The sequence below is a fragment of the Elephas maximus genome, chromosome 1 (assembly GCF_024166365.1).
Source record: "Elephas maximus indicus isolate mEleMax1 chromosome 1, mEleMax1 primary haplotype, whole genome shotgun sequence".
Lineage (NCBI taxonomy): Eukaryota > Metazoa > Chordata > Mammalia > Proboscidea > Elephantidae > Elephas > Elephas maximus.
The window spans coordinates 231,105,963-231,126,608 of NC_064819.1; the positions used below are offsets into that span (position 1 = coordinate 231,105,963).

Sequence of the window (20,646 nt, forward strand, 5' to 3'; positions counted from 1 at the left end):
AAATAATATCTTTAAAAAATCAAATATAAAATAAAGCAGATCAAGGACACAGATGCAAATTTTTAGGAAAGAAGTTAGTGATGAGATGTCACCCACATATCTAAAGGACACGTTATCGTACAAGACGGCAAGTATGCTGATCAACGCTGTGCCACATTGCAAAACATGGGTAGTTTTATTATTAAATGTTAGTAGCCTCCCAGCGTGAAAAAATAGATAGTCTTCATTCACTGATGCTAGGTAGGTGCAGCTACTCTGGAAGGGAGAGTGGTTTGGCTCACTCTGCCTGCCCCGACCAGTCTCCCCAGGGGTACCTCCTGGACATGACATGGGATACAATGTCATCTGAGTGCTTATCATTTCTGGTCATCTCATTCTGGCTCAGTGCCACCACTGACCTGTGGAGATCGTAGATGATGGTATGATGAACTAAGAGCATCCGTGTGTTTGTGGGAATGGAGAGGATGCTAAGCCTCATGTCACGTTCGGTTCTACATGAGACAATGCTCAATGAACAATTAACTAGAAAAACTCACTGAAAGCCAGGGAGGCCTGAGGGTAAGATGCACATAGATAACCAGCGGGCAGCAGGGTGAGACCAGGAGGTCAAAGAATAATGAGCTGACCTCCTTTGGGGCAATAGGAAAGCACCTGGTGTCGTCCTCCTAATGTGAAGAGACCAGGACAGGATAGAGAGAAGAAAACAAACCATTGGGAGCAGATGATCCAAGGCAGGAAAGCAAACGCTAACCAGAGTGGTCTGAGTCTTAATTCGTATGTTGTCGATCTGATCAGTTCCCACTCTGGTTCCGTATGTATTTATGGCATGTGCATTTATCTAGGGAAAAAAGGCAACTCTTCAATACAGAGCATGCAATTCTTGCCCAGTGAACCCTGCGAGCTTTTCTATGTCTAATATTAACAGAATTTTGTAAAAATGTCAAATTCTAAGTTTAGAAGCCTAGGTATTTATTAGCAAAAAAAAAATGCCTGATAATTCCACCAATAAACCATATGACAAGGACAAAGGTCATCGGAGAGCATCTAATTAGCAGTAAAAAGTCCCTGAAGAAAGTCACCTGTAGTTGGGGTGGCAGCCAGGAAATGGATACTACTTTGGTAGGCCCCCACACCTGTAAAATTCATAACACCACAGTGACATTTTTAGCAAGTACGGCTTTTCCTTTTAAAAAACCTTGCTACCAATAACTTTCTGGTTTGAAATAAACTAAGAGATAGCTAGAGCTGTTTAAATCCCTCATTATGTACATAATATAATATAATATAGCCGCTTTTAATGCTTTGAGAAAGTTGGGTTTCCCCATTTGAGTTCCGCATTAGATTAGGGACTGCCCAGCTGAGGATATTTCTGGAAAGTGACATCATCAAGACCCTTTATAGAAAATCATCAGGCTTCCAAGGCCTCTGCTTTCTTAAAAAGCCCGGTCCAGCCAAGCATTGCCTCTAAGTGGACCTTGGTGTTCATCGCCATGGGCCTCTAGCGTATGCGATCCAAGAGAAGAATGGGCTGAGGAGAAAACACTTTCTTGAGACCTTAGTTGTTAGATCTTTTTAAGACATGAAGGTTGGGACTTGTCTTTGCTAAATTCAGAGACTAGGTTTGTGTGACCTGAGGTTCTGGAAAAAAAAACCAGCAAGAGGCTAAAAGCACCTTGAAAGTGACTTGGCTTAAAGGAAAAGATCATGAATACTAAAAAACAAAATAAAATGAAAAAACAGATTGCTGAAGTACCAGTACTTTTAGTATTGATAAACTTTTCCCTCTTAAAATAGATAGTAGTAACAATGGATTCAAACATACCATCGATTACGAAGATGGTGTTGGACCAGGCACCATTTCACTCTGTTATACATAAGGGCACCACAAGTCAGAGCCAAGTGGATGGCAACTAACAACAACAACAACTCTTAAAACTGATACTTGTAAACTCATTCCCTAATGTCAGGGGTTGTATTTTTTGTCCTTGTCTCTTTTGTTCTATCACTAAGCACAGATATTGGTGTATCTAATTCTGTTCTGGGTTTTGGGGGATGTTAACTACCCACAAAGCTATAAAGGACTCCAGAATTCTGTAACTTACATATGTTAGATAATTTCAAGATCACACTTCAGATACTCAGTCTATCTTAAAGAACACCAAGTCTTTTGCAAGTAGTATGAATTGAAAGTAAGCAAACCTTTTAATAGAACCCATCAAACTGTTACTTGCAACAATACCTGGAGCAATTCTTGATGGCATCAACCACTATCCGTTCTTTAAAGACCACTCAATGAGTGGCAGCTAAATGCTGGGCACTGTCCAAACCAGAGTGAATCCGGTGGCCATAATCAAAACATAAATGTTTCTTTCTTTTAGAGAATTTACAGTCTAATAGGGAATATGGAAAAAAAATTACCATATAATTAGAGGTGTTGGATATACCATGAAAACTGTGAAAGCGGGAACTCGACAGGACTGTCTTGTTTTTTGGGTCTCGCAGTTTTCTGCCTTCGGCAGGGTACAGTCTTACTACTTTTCTGTCACTCCTTTTAGTGGAAAATATTTGTGTTTCCTTCTCTGAGAGGTTTCAGCCTGACACAGATTCCAGCTTTTGCAGGTTTTACTGTATTAAGTACTATTTAAGCCCAGTGCAGACAGCTCTTGTTTACAGTCACCCACCATTCCTTCTCCTTTTCTCCGAGTAACAGAACCAACATTTGCCTGGGAGGTCTGCCCACTCCCCACTCTTGTGAGCTGGCTCAGACCCCGGCTCTAAGTTTGGGCATGTGACCCAGAGGTGGAATCCCTCTCCACGGTGACCCTTACTTCCTCTATGACACTCAGTCCTGGGATCTTTTTTTAACAGCTGAGAAACTTAGACTAAGAACTGGACCTACAGCTGTTAGGATGTCAGCTTGGGGTGGCCAAGAAACACCAACAGAAAGAGCCTGGTTGACAACTGAGTAAAGCGAAGGAAAGCAGACCCGAGAGGTGAGACAGAGAGGATGGGACCAGATGACATTGAAGCTCTGGGGTCCAGCTTTTCCAACCCCTTGAATTTTTCAGTTAAGCAAACTAATAAATTCCCTTTTCCGGGTTAAACTGGGTTTTCTGCCATTTATAACCAAGAATCCCAAGTGGTCCAATGCCTTTAAAACTCAACTAATTTTAGATCATTGCGATGGATCTTTATCTGAATGTAAATTTGGATTATCATACAACCATTGAAAAATCAGTACATAATAGCTTATTTTTGTAACCCCTTATTTCTTCTAAACTATAGTATGTAAGTAATATCTTCTATAGGTTCTAGGAAAGAACACTTAGAATACATACCAGTGCTTTTATAACTAAAAAAGTAAAGTAAAATAAAAGATTTTATATTATTTAAACAAGTAGATTAACAATTTAAAAATAATCCCATTTTGCCAGTACACATTCCTTTGCTAAGGTATTTAAGGATAAAATTAAGCTCATCCTTTGAAAAAAAATATTGTAGACCTTGAATTCTCCACGCCAACAGTAAAAATACACCTAAAATTGGCATGGTGCTTTGGGCTTTTTGACATACTTTATGCCTGTTATTTAAACGTGGGTATAGTCCATACCCTAAGGTCATTCTCGATCTACTTTAGACTTCATTATGTTTTTTTTTCCTCCTAGCAAATCAGCTTCCTAATTAGATTACATTGGGGCTGATGTTTAAAGTGTTTTGAATTCCCTGCGCAAACAACGACTGAGCAGTCGGAGGGACTTTTTTAAAAGGATGCAAATCCTTTTGAGTTGATCATAAGTTACGAAGAGTTTTCATGACTCTGAAGGACTATCCTGGCATTGACAGGAAATACTTCATCTCCTACACTTTTGAGAACTGGAGTGACTCGACTTCTTAACCCTTCCGTTTGTAGAAAGCTGTGCAAAGTCAGTTTCAAGAACTAAAGGACAACACAAGGAAGCACCACCAGGCCCTGCGCCATCCCGGTGATCAATTGCAGATTGGACTGTTGTGACCTATAAGGTTTTCACTGGCTGAATTTTGGATGTAGATCACCTGGCCTTTCTTCCTAGTGCACCTGAGTCTGGAGGTTCTGTGAAACCTGTTCAGCATCACAGCCACATGCGAGCCACCATTGACAAGATGGATGGTGGCTGCGGATGAGGTATATAGGCCAGGAATCGGACCCCGATCTCCTGGATGGAAGATGAGAACTTTACCACTGAACCACCAATGCCTCCAAGCTAAACTTAGATGTTGGTGGTGGTGTTTCTCAACTCATATCGACAGAATAGAACTGTTCCTTAGGGTTTTCTAGGCTGTAATTTTTATGGGAGCAGATAGCCAGGTCTTTCTCCCGAAGAGCTGTTGGGTGGGTATGAACTGCCAGCCTTTCAGTTCGCAGCTAAGCGCTTATCTGCAGTGCGAGCAGGGCTCCTCTAAACTTAAAAAAAAAAAAACCCAGTGCCATCAAGTCGATTCCAACTCGTAACTTAAAAAAAAACTTAGATACTTAAAATTAAATACTCTAAACTTAGTTGACAATTGAGCATGAATCATTTCTATCTACAGATAGTAAAATTGAAGTCTAGAGGCCACAGTTGAGTTCTTGTCAGATGCCAGGACCCCCGGCTCCCAACACGAATGACTGACTGTTCCCCTGACCTCTCGGAAATGAAACCCAGGAACTAGATTCTCTTTCGCCAACTGTTTCCTTTCCAGTCAAGTGCAACAAATCAGTTATGATTCAGGTGCCGAATTCTTGCAGTCACTCCTCTTGCACTTTCTGTTAATAGTCAAATCCATCTCCAAACCTTAAAGAACACATCTTTGTATAATATTGTGTTAATTAGCAGCTCACGTGGCTGAGAGTAACAGGAAACCTGGCAAACAAGGGCTCAGGGAGCCGAGGGATTTCTTTTCCTCACACTGGGGGAGCTCTGTGGATTCCTGGCTCTGCAGGACCACCAAGACGCTAGGCTTCTTCTAGCTTACTGTTTAGCAATCCTTTGTATGTGGCTTTTGTCTTCATGCTTATCACCAGGTGGTTGCAAGATAAACACTCATCCTCTGGCTTCCCATCTGTGTTCAGGGCAGGAAGGGGGCAATGGCAAAGAGCAAAAAGCACATGCCAGGTGAATTTGTCCCTTGTAAAAGGGTTTTTCCAGAAGTTCCACCTCGCAAATTCTGTTCCATCTCATTGGCCTGAACTTGTCCCAAGTCCCCCCTCCCCCTCCCCAGTTCCCCTGACACACACGCCAGCTGCCGGAGGGTATAAAACAGCAGAAAATAAATATTTTAAATCTTTCCAGTTAAGGAATCTAATAGACTGAACTCTCATACTGGAGCAAATGAGTCAGGGAGCAACTCCAAAATTAAGAAATGTTTGATATCATTTGAAATGAACTCAAAATGTATTGCTCCAGGTTTGATTAAAAAAGAAAAGAATGTTTCTACACATTTGATGATGGGCATGCCACTGCCTCAGTGCCTTTGCTGTTGCTGTTCCCTCTGCTTGGGCTGCTTTTCCCCATGATACCTAGTGGCTCCTTCTCTCACTTCCTTCCAGTCTCTGAGAGATGATGTCACTTCCTCAGAGAGCCCTCCTTTTCCGTCCTCTTCAAAGCAGTACTACTCATCGGCTCTTATCCCTTTCTCAGCTTTAATTTCTTCATAACCCTCACTGCCACCTGACATGACAGTACATGGTTATTAGTTTATACATTCTGGACCTGTTTCCCTAACTACGATATATATTCTATGATGGCAGCCACTTTGCTGTCTTTGTTCTCTGCTGTTGCCCTAGGGCCTGGCACAGTGCCTGGCACACATTGTTGTTAGCTGCCGTTGAGTAGCCCCAATCATGGGGACCCCATGCACAACGGAATGAAATGCTACTGGGTCCTGCCTCCTCCCCACAGTTGTGGTCGGGCCATTGTGATCCATATTGTTTTCATTCACTGATTTTCAGAAGTAGAATTCTACATGAGCCTGGAAGCTCTGCTGAAACCTGTTGAGCATCATAGCAACACACAAGCCTTCGCGGACAGAAAGATGGTGACTATGCTTGAGGCATATTGGCCAGGAATTGAAGCCTGGTCTCCCTCATGGAAGAGGAGAATTCTATCCCTGAACCCCCAACAATCTCCCTGGCATATACAGGGCCAAAAACCCCGAGCCAAATCCATTCCTGTCGAGTCGACTCTGACTCCTAGCGACCCTGTAGGCCAGAGCAGAACTGCCCCATAGGGCTCCCAAGGCTGTAATGTTTATGGAAGCAGACAGCCACACCTTTCTCCCACGTAGTGGCTGGGGGGTTGAAACTGCTAAACTTTCGGTTAGTGGCTGAGTGCATTAACCACGGTGCTACCAGGACTCCTTACACAGAGGGCACTCAAAAAATATTGAATGAATGACTATTTGGCTGGTCACATGACTGTGTACAGGACTGGCTAAGGAGTTGTTGCTGGGCACCCGGGGGCCTAGTGAGGACGAGGGGCTTTCCTCCCCCGGGCAGCACCCCGCCAGCTGGCAGTCACACTGGTGCTGGAGTACAAGTTCCTGACCCACGCGTGCCTCCTGCACTTCCCACCTGGCCCAGCGCCTCTCAACTTAGGAAGGGACATCTCTTGTGAAATAATTACCTAACGAGAAACTTTATTTTCCATCAATTACGAATGCAGATACTTTATGATAGCTTTACTCACCTGTATATTCAGAACATAATTGGACCTGGCAGATGAAAAAATACATCAGCAGAAAACATCTTAACTCACCTGAGCAATTTTACCCAATGGGCTCAGAAGAGAAGCCGCTAATAGTAGATGCTACTTGTAGCTAAAAGCACATTTGCGCTGAATGGTTTAACATGTTAATTTCCTCTCCCAGTTTCCACATTGTTTAGAGAGTTGCATTACACACACCCCAAACTTCAGTGAAGAATTGAACCTGTGTCTTAGGATTCTGACCTTCCTGCCCACTTCCAACTCTGACACACTTAAGTTGGGAATTGGTTATTTGGTACTTTCAAGCCAGCCAGAAGTCAGGAGGACGCACTCAAAAGTCAGGTGGCTTAGGGAATAATGGAACAATAATTGCTCTCCCCCGTGGGAGCTTAGCAACAAAAGAGCAACCAGAACAGGAAACTGGATGATCCCTTGGGGCAATAGGGCAGGGAAGGAGAGCAAAGGAACCAGGAAAGGTAAGGTGACCTTCACCTTAAAGCTGAGAACATAAGGGAAACTGTTAGGTTACTTTTTCTAAATGGTAAGAAAGAATGAATATCAACGTGCGATCTAATAAGTCGTCTTATCCAGTATATTTTCTTCTCCAATCATAATGCTTGTGGAAACAGGGCGCGTTGGAGTAACTGTGTGGGTCTTCGGCTGTCCGTGAGCTGGGTGAGGTCCTACGGCATTCTGAACATTCCTCTGATTGCGCTTATCTTGCTGCCTGTAATAACTGTTTACATTTACGCTCGGAGGTAGACCAGGAACCCCTCCAGGGCTAGCCTCAGCGCTCAGAACCCTCTTTACACCAGGACAGCCTATTAAACATTTGGCAGACAAATTGTGGAACAGATTCCCTTTTTCCCTACAGTCCTTCCAACTCATTCAACATTTGATTAATTTAAACTACAATCGAAAGGCCTGGAAGTTCCAGAGTCCAGCAGTGAAGCCTGGGAACTTGTCATTAGTCAGCTGATGTCCGACTGTTGAAATAAGAGAAGATTCAAACTACTTAAAATTCTCTAAAGGAGTATGAGAAGTTTCACAGGGAATAGGGTATTAAGTAAATATTCAAGAAATACATTCAGTGTGTAATAAGAGGAATTTAATTTTCACATGTAAGACGAGCTTTCTAACAAGGAGCAACATGGCAAAAAATTTGGATCCACACTGACACTAGAGTTCTTATTGACTGTGTCCATCTTCGCTAATCCTTCACTGGTTTGTCAGATATTATAGCTGTTTCCTAAACTGGAAATTCTAGGGGTCAGTATTTACCCATTCACTCATTTATTCATTGATTTATTCAAAAAAACTGCAGAGTCCTACCACATGCCCAAGCACCAAGGACATTACAAAAAATGTGATAAGGAATAGATGTACAGGGTGGTGAGTGATGGAGCCTAAGCTGGGAGCTCATGCAATGAGCCCTAGAAGAAATGATGGATAAACCAAGATCAGAAGTGGGTAGATTAATGAGGTCAAGAGAGGAGGGACGACCATCCAGGCTGTAGGAACAGGACGTCAGAATCCTTGTGGTAGGAAGTAAGACCAGTGTGGCCGGAGCAAGAGGCCATGTCAGGGATATGCAACTTTGAAGAGTTTGACTTCTCAGAAAATGGGAAATCTGAAATGCTTTAAACCAGAGAGTGATGGAGGTGGATTAGACTGGCAAGATCCAATGTGTCTTCCACAAAGACTCTGCTCTTGTGTGAAGGAAGATGGGGGTGAGGGGCAGGTCTGGGTGGGCAAACAGTTAATTAACTCAAGTACTAACTGAAAGGTTTGGAGGTTCAAATCCACCCTGAGGTACCTCAGAAGAAAGACCTGGTGCTGGACTTCCAATAAATCAGCCATTGAGAGCCCTATGTTGCGGAGCTCCTCTCAGGCACACACGGGGTCGCCATGCGTCAGAATCTCCTCCTCCTCACTGGTAACTGGGAGACCAGCTGGGGGGTAGGCGACTGTGACGGTTGGACAGTAGGTTTAAGGGAAGCCTAACATGTCCCTCATCTCTCCCTGCAGGAGAAGACTCCTTCTTAGCAAAAGTCGGTGCTTTGCAACCAAATTAAAATACAAGTTGAAAACTTACCTCCCGGCTAACACTGGGTCACTAGCCACATTGAACTCAACTGATTTTTTAAAATTGTTCTTTCTTAAAGCCTACATGCTTCTTCAGGGTAGGGAGTGTGTAGTGAGTGTGTAGTATTCATCATTGACTCTTCAGGGAAGCACACCACAGAAACTAATTAAGTGTCAAGTAAATGAAGGATGTGTGGGGCCTCGCATTCTGGCAGCTAGTCAGTTGGGGTAGGAGGAATCCGTTTAACAAGGCAGCCTTTGCTAGGTCACAGTACCGCCTTTGCCAAGCCCTGTCAGAGAGCAGCGTCAGAATCGGCAGAGCACAGCACAGCGCAGGAGAATTTCTTTCCTGGTCTCTTCAAAGTTTCTGTCATTTCCCTAAAAAAGGCCAATGAAGGTAGGTTTGCCAAACCAAATTGGCGCACACTCCTATTCTTAAACACGTTTCTCTTGGTAACTCCATATCACGGTTCATTTCTTTTCAGTAACAGGTATTGTTCCAGGCCACCACCCGTCTTTCGGTGTGGCATACCATGGTTTGGGTGTTGCCATGATCGTGGAAGCTATGCCGCTGGTATTTCATATACCAGTAGGGTCACCCATGGTGGACAGATTTCTTTGGCGCTTCCAGACAGACAGATGAGGAAGAAAGGCCTGGCAATCTACTTCTGAAAATTAGCCAATGAAAACCATATGGATTACAACAGCATATTGTTCAATGTAGTACTGGAAGATGACCCTCTAAGGCTGGAAGGAGCTCAAAATATAGTGGCTGCAACCACTGGGTCAAACCTAACAATGATCGTGAAGCTGGCAAAGGACCAGGCAACATTTCATTCCATTGTATCTGGGGTTTCCAGGAGTCCAGGAGGCCATCAGACAGCATTTAGCAACAACAACATTTCCTGAGCACTTACCAGTGCCAATGACTGTGCTAAGAGTGTTATCGACGTCATCTCATTGAATTCATGCAAACCTAGAGATAGGTAGCATAGGATGGTAATTTTTATAGAAAAGGAACCGCAGAGTGAGAGATGGCCGTCACTTGCCTCATCCAGGAGGAAAAGTGTGGAGTCAGGACCAGCACCCTGTCTGATGGACCCCAAGGTGGGGCTCTTCCATCCTGAGCCCCTCCACTCTGGGCAGAGGGCACATTCTGGGAGGCGTCACTGATCTTGGCGTCAAGATGTGCAGCTGACACAGCTGGGTGTTTAGGTGATGAAAGGATTCATTTACCCCTTCAGACTACTTTCTGGTCTCTCAGTTAGGGCTGTGGCTCCAGATTGTTCTTTGTTCTTAATGAATCCATCAGCTCCCCATGGGCAGAATTAAGGCTATACCAGCATTAAAAAAACAAAATTTTTTTACAGAGCCCAAATTCAATGCTTTTGTCTTTGCTCTTATCACAAGTCATAGGACTCTAAGGAAGTACATTTTAAGCAGAGGAAAAGAAGATGAGAAGAAAATGACAAGTCATCAGATCACAAAGAAATGGGAGGAATCATGTCCTTAATAGAGGAATCCTGGTGGTGCGGTGGTTAAGCCCTAGGCTGTTAACTGAAAGGTCAGTGGTTCTAACCCAACAGTCTCTCCATGGGAGAAAGATGTAGCAGTCTGCTCCCGTAAAGATGGCAGCCTTGGAAACCCTATGGGGCAGTTCTACTCTGTCCTATAGGGTCCCTATGTGTCAGGATTGACTGCACACAACAACAGCATGTCTTTAACGACCGCACCTGAGTGGATTCATCTTGACATCTTTGTGATGTCCTGCTTATTTGCACAAGGGAGCATTTACACACATTTAGGTAGAGCTGCCACGGAATGGGGCATCCAGACTTCTCCCCTGCCTGGCGCTTAAAGTGGGATTATGGGTTTTAGACCTTGGAATGCTGACAAGAAAAACACACTGTGAGCAGTTTCAAATAGGGTAATAAATGAGATGGGGTGAGATGAGATGTGTAAATCTCATGGACTCTGGAACTTCTTCTAAACGTAAAACTACCTACATCTCCAGAAATAAAAGGGCTATCCCTAGTTTTGTGTTCCATTGCTACACTACTGAAATTTGCACGATTTACACTTCACCTAATCAGTGCCTTGTTGAAAGCTGAAACATATATTGAGAAACAGCTAATCATAGCTGAGATTAGGTAGCCTACTGCCATCTTACTTCCATGGACACCACTCAGAAACATTTGAGACTTTGTGGAGAGACAAGGCAAGTGAAACGTCCCCATAGCTGCACTGGATAAGCACTGAGTCAATCTTAAGCAAATGGCACACCCAGTTTGAGGTCCATGAGGGTGAAGTCATTGATCTGTGAGTCATAGCCCTGAACATTCTCTGTTCTATAGAATGTTGGTTAGCAACTCCCCTCCAAACACTGTGTCCAACGGTTCTGTTATATACAACATTCGAAAGTCAGACGAGTGGTTGGTTTTGTCTTAGCATTAGGTAATGAAACGAATCTGGCATTGAAATGGACTTGGGTTTTTACCAGTGGGCTTAGATTCTGAAAAGAAGAGCTATGTCACATGATTCCATTTTCACATTAAGCAAGAAAGCCAGAGGGGAAGGACGACCCTGGTTCCCCTGGCTAAGGGGCGAGAGCTGCATTGCCCCAGAGGCTTCTAGAAGAGGAAAAAGGAGGGGAAAGCGAAACCCAGCCCAATGACCCTGCTTGTTTTATTATGTTGGGGCTTTTTTCAGAGGCCCTGACTGTGTGATTAAAACCTTAGCAATTGGCAGGACTTTGTATTGATGGGTGTTTTAAACTAGAACCTTCCAACCCAGCTATTCCAACCACAGGACCTATTAAAAGAACCCTGTATTTATAACTTGAGGAATGAGCAGCCAAGAGGGTGAGGCTGTGGGAGCCTAAGGCTGGGGGAAAGGTGTGACGAGTTGCTGTGTTTGTTGCTAGGCAACAGGTTTTATGGGACAACAATTCCTTTTCTCTAAAGAACTGGAGTGCTCTTCTTGTTTATGGAAGCGGTAGGTTTTCTTGGTACAAGACGTACACGCGGAGTTGACAAGGACTGTGATATTATAGTAAACAGTGTTCATGAAAGGAAATGCTATTCTAGTCTTGAGTTATTCTGTTTGTTTTACATTGCCATCTCACGACATTATTTGCCTAAGGAGACATGGTTCTTCTTTCCATTTCTCAGACGATTTCTGTTTGTTTGGCTTGTCTGGCTGTGGTTTGTATGAGATTGCTCTTCTGTCCAAGCTGCTGAATTCCCCGGGTTGAGTTGTGAGTGTGCTTCTGAGCTTCTCAACAGAGAAGATGTCCATATTTAGAGGTGTCGTGAGATTTGATTTCATAATTTCCAACTAGTTAGCAAGGCCTGATAGACATACGTATCGCATCTTCTATATTTTCTTCTCCTTTTATTGATTCTGTACTAATATGAAATGTTGTGTACTGGTTATAATCGCCTTGAGATAGGGCTCTATATCTACTGCATTTTTACAGCTTTCATGGCATCTAACAGAACCTGACATATAAAAAAAAAAAAAATAGTAGGTGCTTAATACATGCTGGTTGAATAAATGAATGGATGGATATACAAAGATTAATACATTGTTGCATTTTCTAATTACATGGATTTTAAACAAATTCAAGACAAGCTCTGAAAGCAGTGAAGTGGTGGTTGGGTACTAAGTTGATAGGTATTATTATTCCAAACCAAAACCAAACCCACTGCCGTCGGGTTGATTCCAACTCATAGCAACCCTAGATGTCAGAGTAGAACTAACTGCCGCATAGAGTTTCCTAGGAGCACCTGGTGGATTTAACTGCCGACCTTTTGGTTAGCAGCTGTAGCACTTAACCACTATGCCACCAGGATTTCCAGGTGTTATTATAGGTATTATAAAAAGAGACAGAAACCTAAATACACTTAATTCAGAGACTTGCCCTTCTTCCATAAAAAAATAATTTTTACACAGAAATACCAATGGAAAACTCACAGAAGTAGATTCAGAACACTGATATTTCTTTAAATTTGGGAGACCATGGAGCTGATTCTAAAAATGAAAAGGACTTAGGTGTAAGTGCCAGCTCATGAGTTTGGTGTTTTTCCCTGATGGTAATGTCCTCTCCTAAGGCAAAGCTGAGGTGTTGCTGGTTCAGTGGTAGAATTCTCGCCTTTTGTGCAGGACACCCCACTTTGATTCCTGGCCAACACCCCTCATGTGCAACAACCACTCACCTGTCATTGGAGGCTTTTGTGTTGCTATGATGCTGAGCAGGTTTCAGTGGAGCTTTCAGACTACGATGGGCTAGGAAGAAAGGCCTGGAGATCTACTTCTGAAAATCAGCCAATAAAAACCCTATGGATTATGACAGTCCAATCTGCAACCGATCATGCCACTATTGGTTACCCAGTAAGCAAGGTATGCACAGGCTTACTTGTGCTTACTAATCTGTAGTGCACAGTTTCACAGGGGTTTCACCACATCCTAGGTAAGTAAGCAAGCATGAGTAAGCCCATGCACACTTGCTTACTGGTTAATCCACCCCTGGATCATTGGGATGATGATGCAGGATGGGGCAGCATTTCGTTCCACTGCGCATGGGGTCACCATGAGTCGGGTGCCAGCTCAATGGCAGCTAATGACAACGGCAGCAAGGCAGAGTTAGTGTTTTGCTACCATGAAACTCATAATCAGAAAATGCATCCCCAAACCATTGGGGCTGGCCTTTCTCTCTTACTGGGCTGTAGGTTCCTCTTGGGCTCTGTCCCATTCATCTTTGCACCACCACTGCCTCCCACGGTGCCCGGAACACTATAGGTGCTTGAGGAGTGTGGGACCCCCGAGCAGACGTGTGAGGTCCCAAAGCTCTGCAGGACCCAGGGAGACTCAAGGACTGCTACATCTGTGTCGGGGGACATATGCCGCTCTGTTATCGTCCCAGGTAACAATGTTTATGCTACTAAAGAGTACAAAGAAAACACACACACGCACACAAACCATGCAGAGAGAAATGAAAACCATCCACTAATCCAGTCTTCAAATATTTACACAAATTAGATGAAATATTTCGGGGAATTTCAATATTGAAATCAAGCTTTAATCCATGAATCAGTTGTAGATTTAGTTTAAATTCTGCCCAGCAAATCTACTGAAGCAGGAACGCCTATCTTTTTACTAAATGCAAAATAAACAGATCTTTTTGGTATGAAGGCGCCTCCCATGCAAAACAGTGTGATTTAAGCGGTGGTTTCTCCTGTCTGTATGAAGCTCGTAGCTCGTGTTCCGTTTCGTATTACTGAACTTCAGCATCTACAGCCGTGAATTCACCAGCCTGGAGAAGTCCTCTATGACCAAGAGTTCTGGTCACTTCCATCAGCTAATTACTCATCTTTGCATAAATATGAGGGATATTTATTTCCCTTGAATTTTATTTCACCTTACCTACAAGTACACTATTGGACTTTCCTTTGCCTCTGTTTCCCTTATTAACTAAGTGAGAATGCTTACAGCTAAGCCACATCTACCCTCAAAGGCAGTTATGAAATGCATTACTAGCCATAGTATTAGGTACCAGGAGTACTTACTTCACAGTTGTATTTGCAAGAAGTGTCCTGATCCCTTTAGTCTTCTTAAAACCAAGCAACGGTTTAGCTTAACTAGTCAAGAATGCCTGCCTTGAGCATGTAATGAATGTCGTTGAATTGGACATGGAGTAATTGTTGAATTGGTGTATGTTCTGCTATGCATATTCTCAACAACAACAAAATATATATATGTAGGTATAAATATAAAGAAGTGCTGTGAGAAGAGAAGCAAATACACAGTACCAAGTTACTACTGGAAAACATTTCTTTATTCTTCTTATCCCCACAGCATGTAGCATAGTTTTAGGTACTTCGCATTTGATCATTAAATGCGTGTGGATTTATTAAGAATTAATATATAATATTGTTCGGTGGGGAGGTGTATTTTAGCCATGAACCTGAGAGGGACTGGGTTTGGAAGACACTATATTGGCCTGTGGGAATGGGCCTAAATCCACCAATAAGTTTTGCGCTTCCCCGCCATATTTGCAGCTGTCTCAGGACTCTCATTGTATCCCTTCTCTCAGACAAGTCTTACTGTGTTGGGACATAAATTCCCATCCAAAGCTAACTCTTCAGAAGAGCTATCAGCTATAAAGATACTCAGAAGTATGTTGTACCCTGAAGAACACTGGCTGCTCTTGCTTTTCTTTTTCTTTAACAGACTTAATTTTTTATACTGTGGACTGCCAAAAGAACAAACAAATCTGTCTTGGAGGAAGTACAGCCAGAATGCTTCTTGGAAGCAAGAATGGTGAGACTTTGTCTTGCTTACTTTGGACATGTTATCAGGAGGGACCAAGCCCTGGAGAAGGACAGCATGCTTGGTAGAGGATTAGCCAAAAAGAGGAAGATCCTCGTCTTAGTTATCTAGTGCTGCTCTAACAGAAATACCATAAATGGGTGGCTTTAACAAACAAATTAATTTTCTCACAGTTTAGGAGGCTAGAAGTCTGAATTCAGGGCTCTAGGGGAAGGCTTGCTCTTTCTGTTGGCTCTGGGGGGAAGGTCCTTGTCTCTTTTCATCTTCTGTTTCTTGATTCTTTGAAGATCTCATTTATTTTTCCCATCTCCGCTTGCTTGCTTTGTTGCTTGCTCAATCTGCTTTTTTTAATATCTCGAAAGGACTTAAGACACACACTACATGAATACTCCCCATCGACATAGCAAAGAAAACCCATTCCCAAGTGGGATTGTAACCGCAGGTATAGGAGTTAGGGGTTACAGCACATATTTTGAGGGGACACAGTTGATGGATTGATACCATGGCTGCGATAATGGCCTCAAACATACCTACTATTGTGAGGATGGTGCGGGACCAGGCAACGCTTAATTCTGTTATATATAGGGTCGCTATGAGTCGGAGCCAACTGGACAGCACCTAACAACAGCAACAGATTTTTAGAGCAACTTTAGGGTTACAGAAAAATTGAGCAGCAAGTACAGAGTTCCCTCTCTCCCTTGCACACCTTTCTCCTACTATTAACATCTCCCTTTAGCATCATACATTTATTACAACTGGTAAACCAATATTGATACATTGTTATTAAGTAAAGTTCACCTGGTGGCACAGTGGTTAAGAGCTTGGGTGCTAACAAAAAGGTTAGCAGTTTGAATCTACAGCTGCTTCTTGAAAACCCTGTGGGGCAGCTCTGCTCTGTCCTATAGGGTCACTATGAGTCGAAATCGACTTGGCGGCAACAGGTCTGGCTTGGTTTTTTTTTTTAATGGTTACATTACGGTTCGCTCTTTGTTTTGTACAGTCCTGTGGGTTTGGACAGATGCCTAATGTCATATGTCCACCATCACAGTATCGTAGGGAATAGTTTCACTGCCCTAAAAATACCCTGTGCTCCATCTATTCATCCCTCCCCCTCCCTCCTGAATCCCTGGTGACCACTGTCTCTATAGTTTTGCCTTTTTCAGAATGTCATACAGCTGGAAGCATGCAGAATGAAGCTTTTCAGACTGCGTTCTTTCACTTAATGTGCCTTTAAGGTTCCTCCATGTCTTTTCATAGTTTGATTGCTCATTTCTTTTAATTGCTAGATAATATGCCATTGCATGGATGTCTCACGATTTATTTAGCCATTCATCTTTGCTTTTCTTTTCGATAGAATATAAAAAACTTTGGACTTTGTCTCCTAAATTTCAGAGGATTAAAATGCTCCCTCTGCTCCATCCCTCCCTCCCTGTCCCTGTCATTGCTAGGTGCCATCAAGTCAGCTCTGACTCACGGTGACCTCCCGTATAACAGAACAGTTACTTGGTCTTACATCATCTTCACGATCGTTGGAATGTTTGAGTCCCTTGTTGTGGTGATTGTGTTAATCCATCTCACTGAGAGGTGCCCTCTTCTTCTCTGACCCTCTGCTTTACCAAGCACAACGTCCTTTTCTAGTGGCTGGTCTTTCCTCATAATGTGTCCAAAGTAAGCAAAATGAATACTCATCAGCCTCACGTCTAAGCAGCATTCTGGCAGTATTTCTTCTACGACTGATTTGTTCATTCTTCTGCAGTCTACAGTATATTCAATTTTCTTCCCCGACACCACAATTAGAATGCATCGGTTCTTCTTTTGTCTTCTTTGTTCACTGTCCAGCTTTCACATGCATATGAGGCAATTGAAAAGACCATGGTTTGGTCCAGGCATACCTGACCCAACTTGAGTTAGGCCACCGCTAGCACGCTGGGTTTGTTTTTTTTCCCCCAAAGAATAAGGATGAATGCCCATTGAGTGCTTACTGTGTGCCAGGTACTTTTCTAAGTTCTTCACATGTTTAACCCCTTTCATCCTTACAACAACCTTATCAGGTGGATGCTACAATTAGCCATTTTATAGAGTAAGAAATTGAGACACAGAGAGGTTAAGTAACTTGCCTACTGACTCCACCTAGTAGGTGGCAGAACTGAGTTTAAAAGCCAGAGAGTCTACCTCCAGAATTGACGTTCTTACCCATTCTATATACTGCCTCCCAAATGGAAAAAGGGAAAAGAAAGTGCTAACTCACTAATTACACCCCACCAGGTGTGAGCTCTTTGCCCAGCCACTGCCTCCCACAATTGCCCATCTCCTTGACCTTGCTCTGGGCTGGTCTGGGACAATGCTTCACGTGCACCAGGGCCCAAAGGTCTTGTGGTGGTGCAGATGCCCAGCTCAGCTCCCGGGCACCTGCTCGTCCTCGAGCCAGGCTGTACAGAGGCTGAACCCAGTCCCACTGAACTCCACTTGAGGGCCGCCCCTTCAGCCCTGAACCCTGACCCCATGGAACTGCTGTAGCGGAAAGCCAGCAAGGCATTTTGTTGCCAACTGCACCCACCAAGGAGGACACACCTCCTCTACCCCCTGTGAGCCCGTGCTGCACCCTAGGAGATGAACCGATGCTCATCCCAAGAGGACATTCTGGCATCACAGCCCTCCCAGAGGCCCCCGGCGCAGAGCCTGGCCTCTCCTCCTCCGCAGAGCTGGAGGCTGGCACCCCACTGGTGCAGGCAGCGTGATTTCACAGACAGCCGAGTGGCCTCGCCCAACTCCCCTCCCTCAGCAAACACTGGCAGCCTCGCCCACACCTGCATTCCAGAGTCCACACAAATGGCTCCCTCTTCAGAAGGCCTGTAGGCCCCATGACCAGAGCAACTGCTCGAGCACGTGCACAGAGGGCTGCCCTTCCCACAGGAAGTGAAAGAGTAAACACACAGCTTCTCTTTAAGGGCTGGTGCACATAGGAAACAGGTGATTAAAAAAGAGCGTGCTGTTCCAAAGGCCGTGACAGGCCTGGAGCAGGACAGTGAGTTGGGACGCACAGTCACCGGCAGAGACCACAGAACCTCAGTGGAACTGTTTTATGGCAGGTGCTGACATTCTGGAACCCCAGGAGGTGGCTTCCTCTGAATCAGAGCTGGGAGTCCTGGAGGACAAGCTATGGGCCACATACGTGGACACCTGAGTGTGAGGTCAGAGAGGAAGCCCTGGGAGAGAATTTCACATTTTGAGCATTAAAAAAAAGAAATCAGGAGAGAGCCTGGTGGAGAGGACGTGGCTGGTGGATGTGCTACTCGGGTCCCAGGCCGTGCCCAGTGTGGCCCAAGTTGGTGTGGGCTCGGCCAAGCTGTTGGAGGTGCAGAATTTGCTGTACCTGGCACTGGAGCTGGCCACCGCTGCACTGTCAGTGGCAGGCAGTGTGCTGGTGTGTGCTGCAGTGGGCACATCGAGTGTGCTATAGACACCCACCAACTACTTCCTGGCGTCCTTGGCGGTGGCTGGCATGGCCATGGGGCTGTTCGCCATCCCCTTTGCCATCACCATCAGCCTGGCTTCTGTGCTGACTTTCATAGCTGCCCCTTCCTTGCCTGCTTCGTGCTGGTGCTCATGCAGAGCTCTATCTTATCCTGGCCGTGGTGTTGACAGGTACTTGGCCATCCTCCTCCCACTCAGGTATAACAGTTTGGTCACTGGAATCTGGGCAAGAAGGGCCATGGCTGTCCTCCAGGTCCTTGCCTTTAGTATCTTACTGGCATTGGACTGACTCCATTCCTGGGATGGAACAGCAAAGACAATGCCACCGACAACTGCATGGAGCCCTGGGATGGAACCATGAGTGAAAGCTACTGCCTTGTGAGGTGGCTCTTTGAGAATGCGGTCCCCATGAGCTACAGGGTGTATTTCAATTTCTTTGGATGTGTTCTACCCCCCTACTCATAATGCTGGTGATCTATATCAATATCTTTGTGGTGGCCTGCAAGCAGCTTCAGCACACTGAGCTGATGGACCAGTCAAGAACCACTCTTCAATGGGAGAGCCACTCGGCCAAATCCCTAGTCATGACTGTGGGAATTTTGGCTCCCTGCTGGCTACCAGCACTTGCCATCTACAGTATCACTCTTTTTCAGTCAGTTCAAACTAAGGATAGGCCCAAGTGGGCAATGAACATGGCTATTCTATCACATGCCAGCTCAGTTGTCAATCCCATTGTCCACACCTATTGGAACCAAGACTTCCACTATACTTTTCATATAATCATCTGTCTGTGTACTCTCTGGCAGACAGATGTCCTTATGAGTGGGAATGGGCAGGTGGGGACACAGTCTGCTCTTGATGTGGGCTTATGACTTAGGCTCTGGCCTCTTCAAAGAGGCGCAGGCTCACAATAAATAAAGGGACATGACACAACTGGCTGATTCTCATTGTGAAAGACAGCTACATCTCACAAGCATATGGGCTGCCTCTGGTGAGTATTTCCCTGGAGTTACCACATATCTAGGTAATACCTACATGTTATTAACAGGCTCTGTCTTAGTTATCTAATGCTGCTATAACAGAAATACCACAAGTGGATGGCTTTAACAAAGAGAAATTTATTCTCTCACAGTCCAGGAGTCTCACAGTCCAGCAGTCCAAATCCAGGGGAAGGTTTCTCTTTCTTTTGGCTCTGGAAGAAGGTCTTTGTCATCAATCTTCCCTGGTCAAGGAGCTTCTCATCTCAGGGACTCCAGGTCCTAAGGATGTGCTATTCTCCTGGCTCTTATTTCTTGGTAGTATGAGGTCCCGGTGTCTCTCTGTTCACTTATCTTTTTTATGTCTCAAAAGATATAGACTTAAAAGATGCAGCAATTGGTCTCAACCCACCTGGAGCAAAGGAAAATGAAGAACACCAAGCCCACATGACAACTAAGAGCCCAAGAGACAGAAAGGGCCACATGAACAAGAGACCTACATCATCCTGAGACCAGAAGAACTAGTTGGTGCCCGGCCACAATCGATGACTGCCCTGACAGGGAGCTCAGCAGAGGACCCCTGAGGGAGCAGGAGAGCAGTGGGATGCAGACCCCAAATTCTCATAAGAAGACCAAACTTAATGGTCTGACTGAGACTGGAGGAATCCCGGCGGCCATGCTCTCCAGACCTTCTGTTGACACAGGACAGGAACCATCCCTGAAGACAACTCATCAGACATGAAAGGGACTGGTCAGCGGGTGGGAGAGAGACGCTGATGAAGAGTGAGCTAATTATATCAGGTGTACACTTGAGATTGTGTTGGCAACTCTTGTCTGGAGGGGGGATGGGAGGATAGAGAGAGAGGGAAGCCGGCAAAATTGTCAAGAAAGGAGAGACTGAAAGTGCTGACTCAAGACGGGGAGAGTAAGTGGGAGTAGGGAGTGAGATGTATGTAAACTTATATGTGACAGACTGATTGGATTTGTAAACGTTCACTTGAAGCTTAATAAAAGTTATTATAAAAAAAAAAAAAATTAAAAAAAAATTATAAAAAAAA

The 20,646-nt window shown here is 44.4% G+C and overlaps 1 pseudogene; it reads left to right on the forward strand.

The window, feature by feature from the left end:
- Positions 1–9,841: 9,841 nt before the first annotated feature.
- LOC126070321 (adenosine receptor A2b-like) lies at positions 9,842–19,483 on the forward strand (annotated as a pseudogene).
- The last annotated feature ends 1,163 nt before the right edge of the window (positions 19,484–20,646 follow it).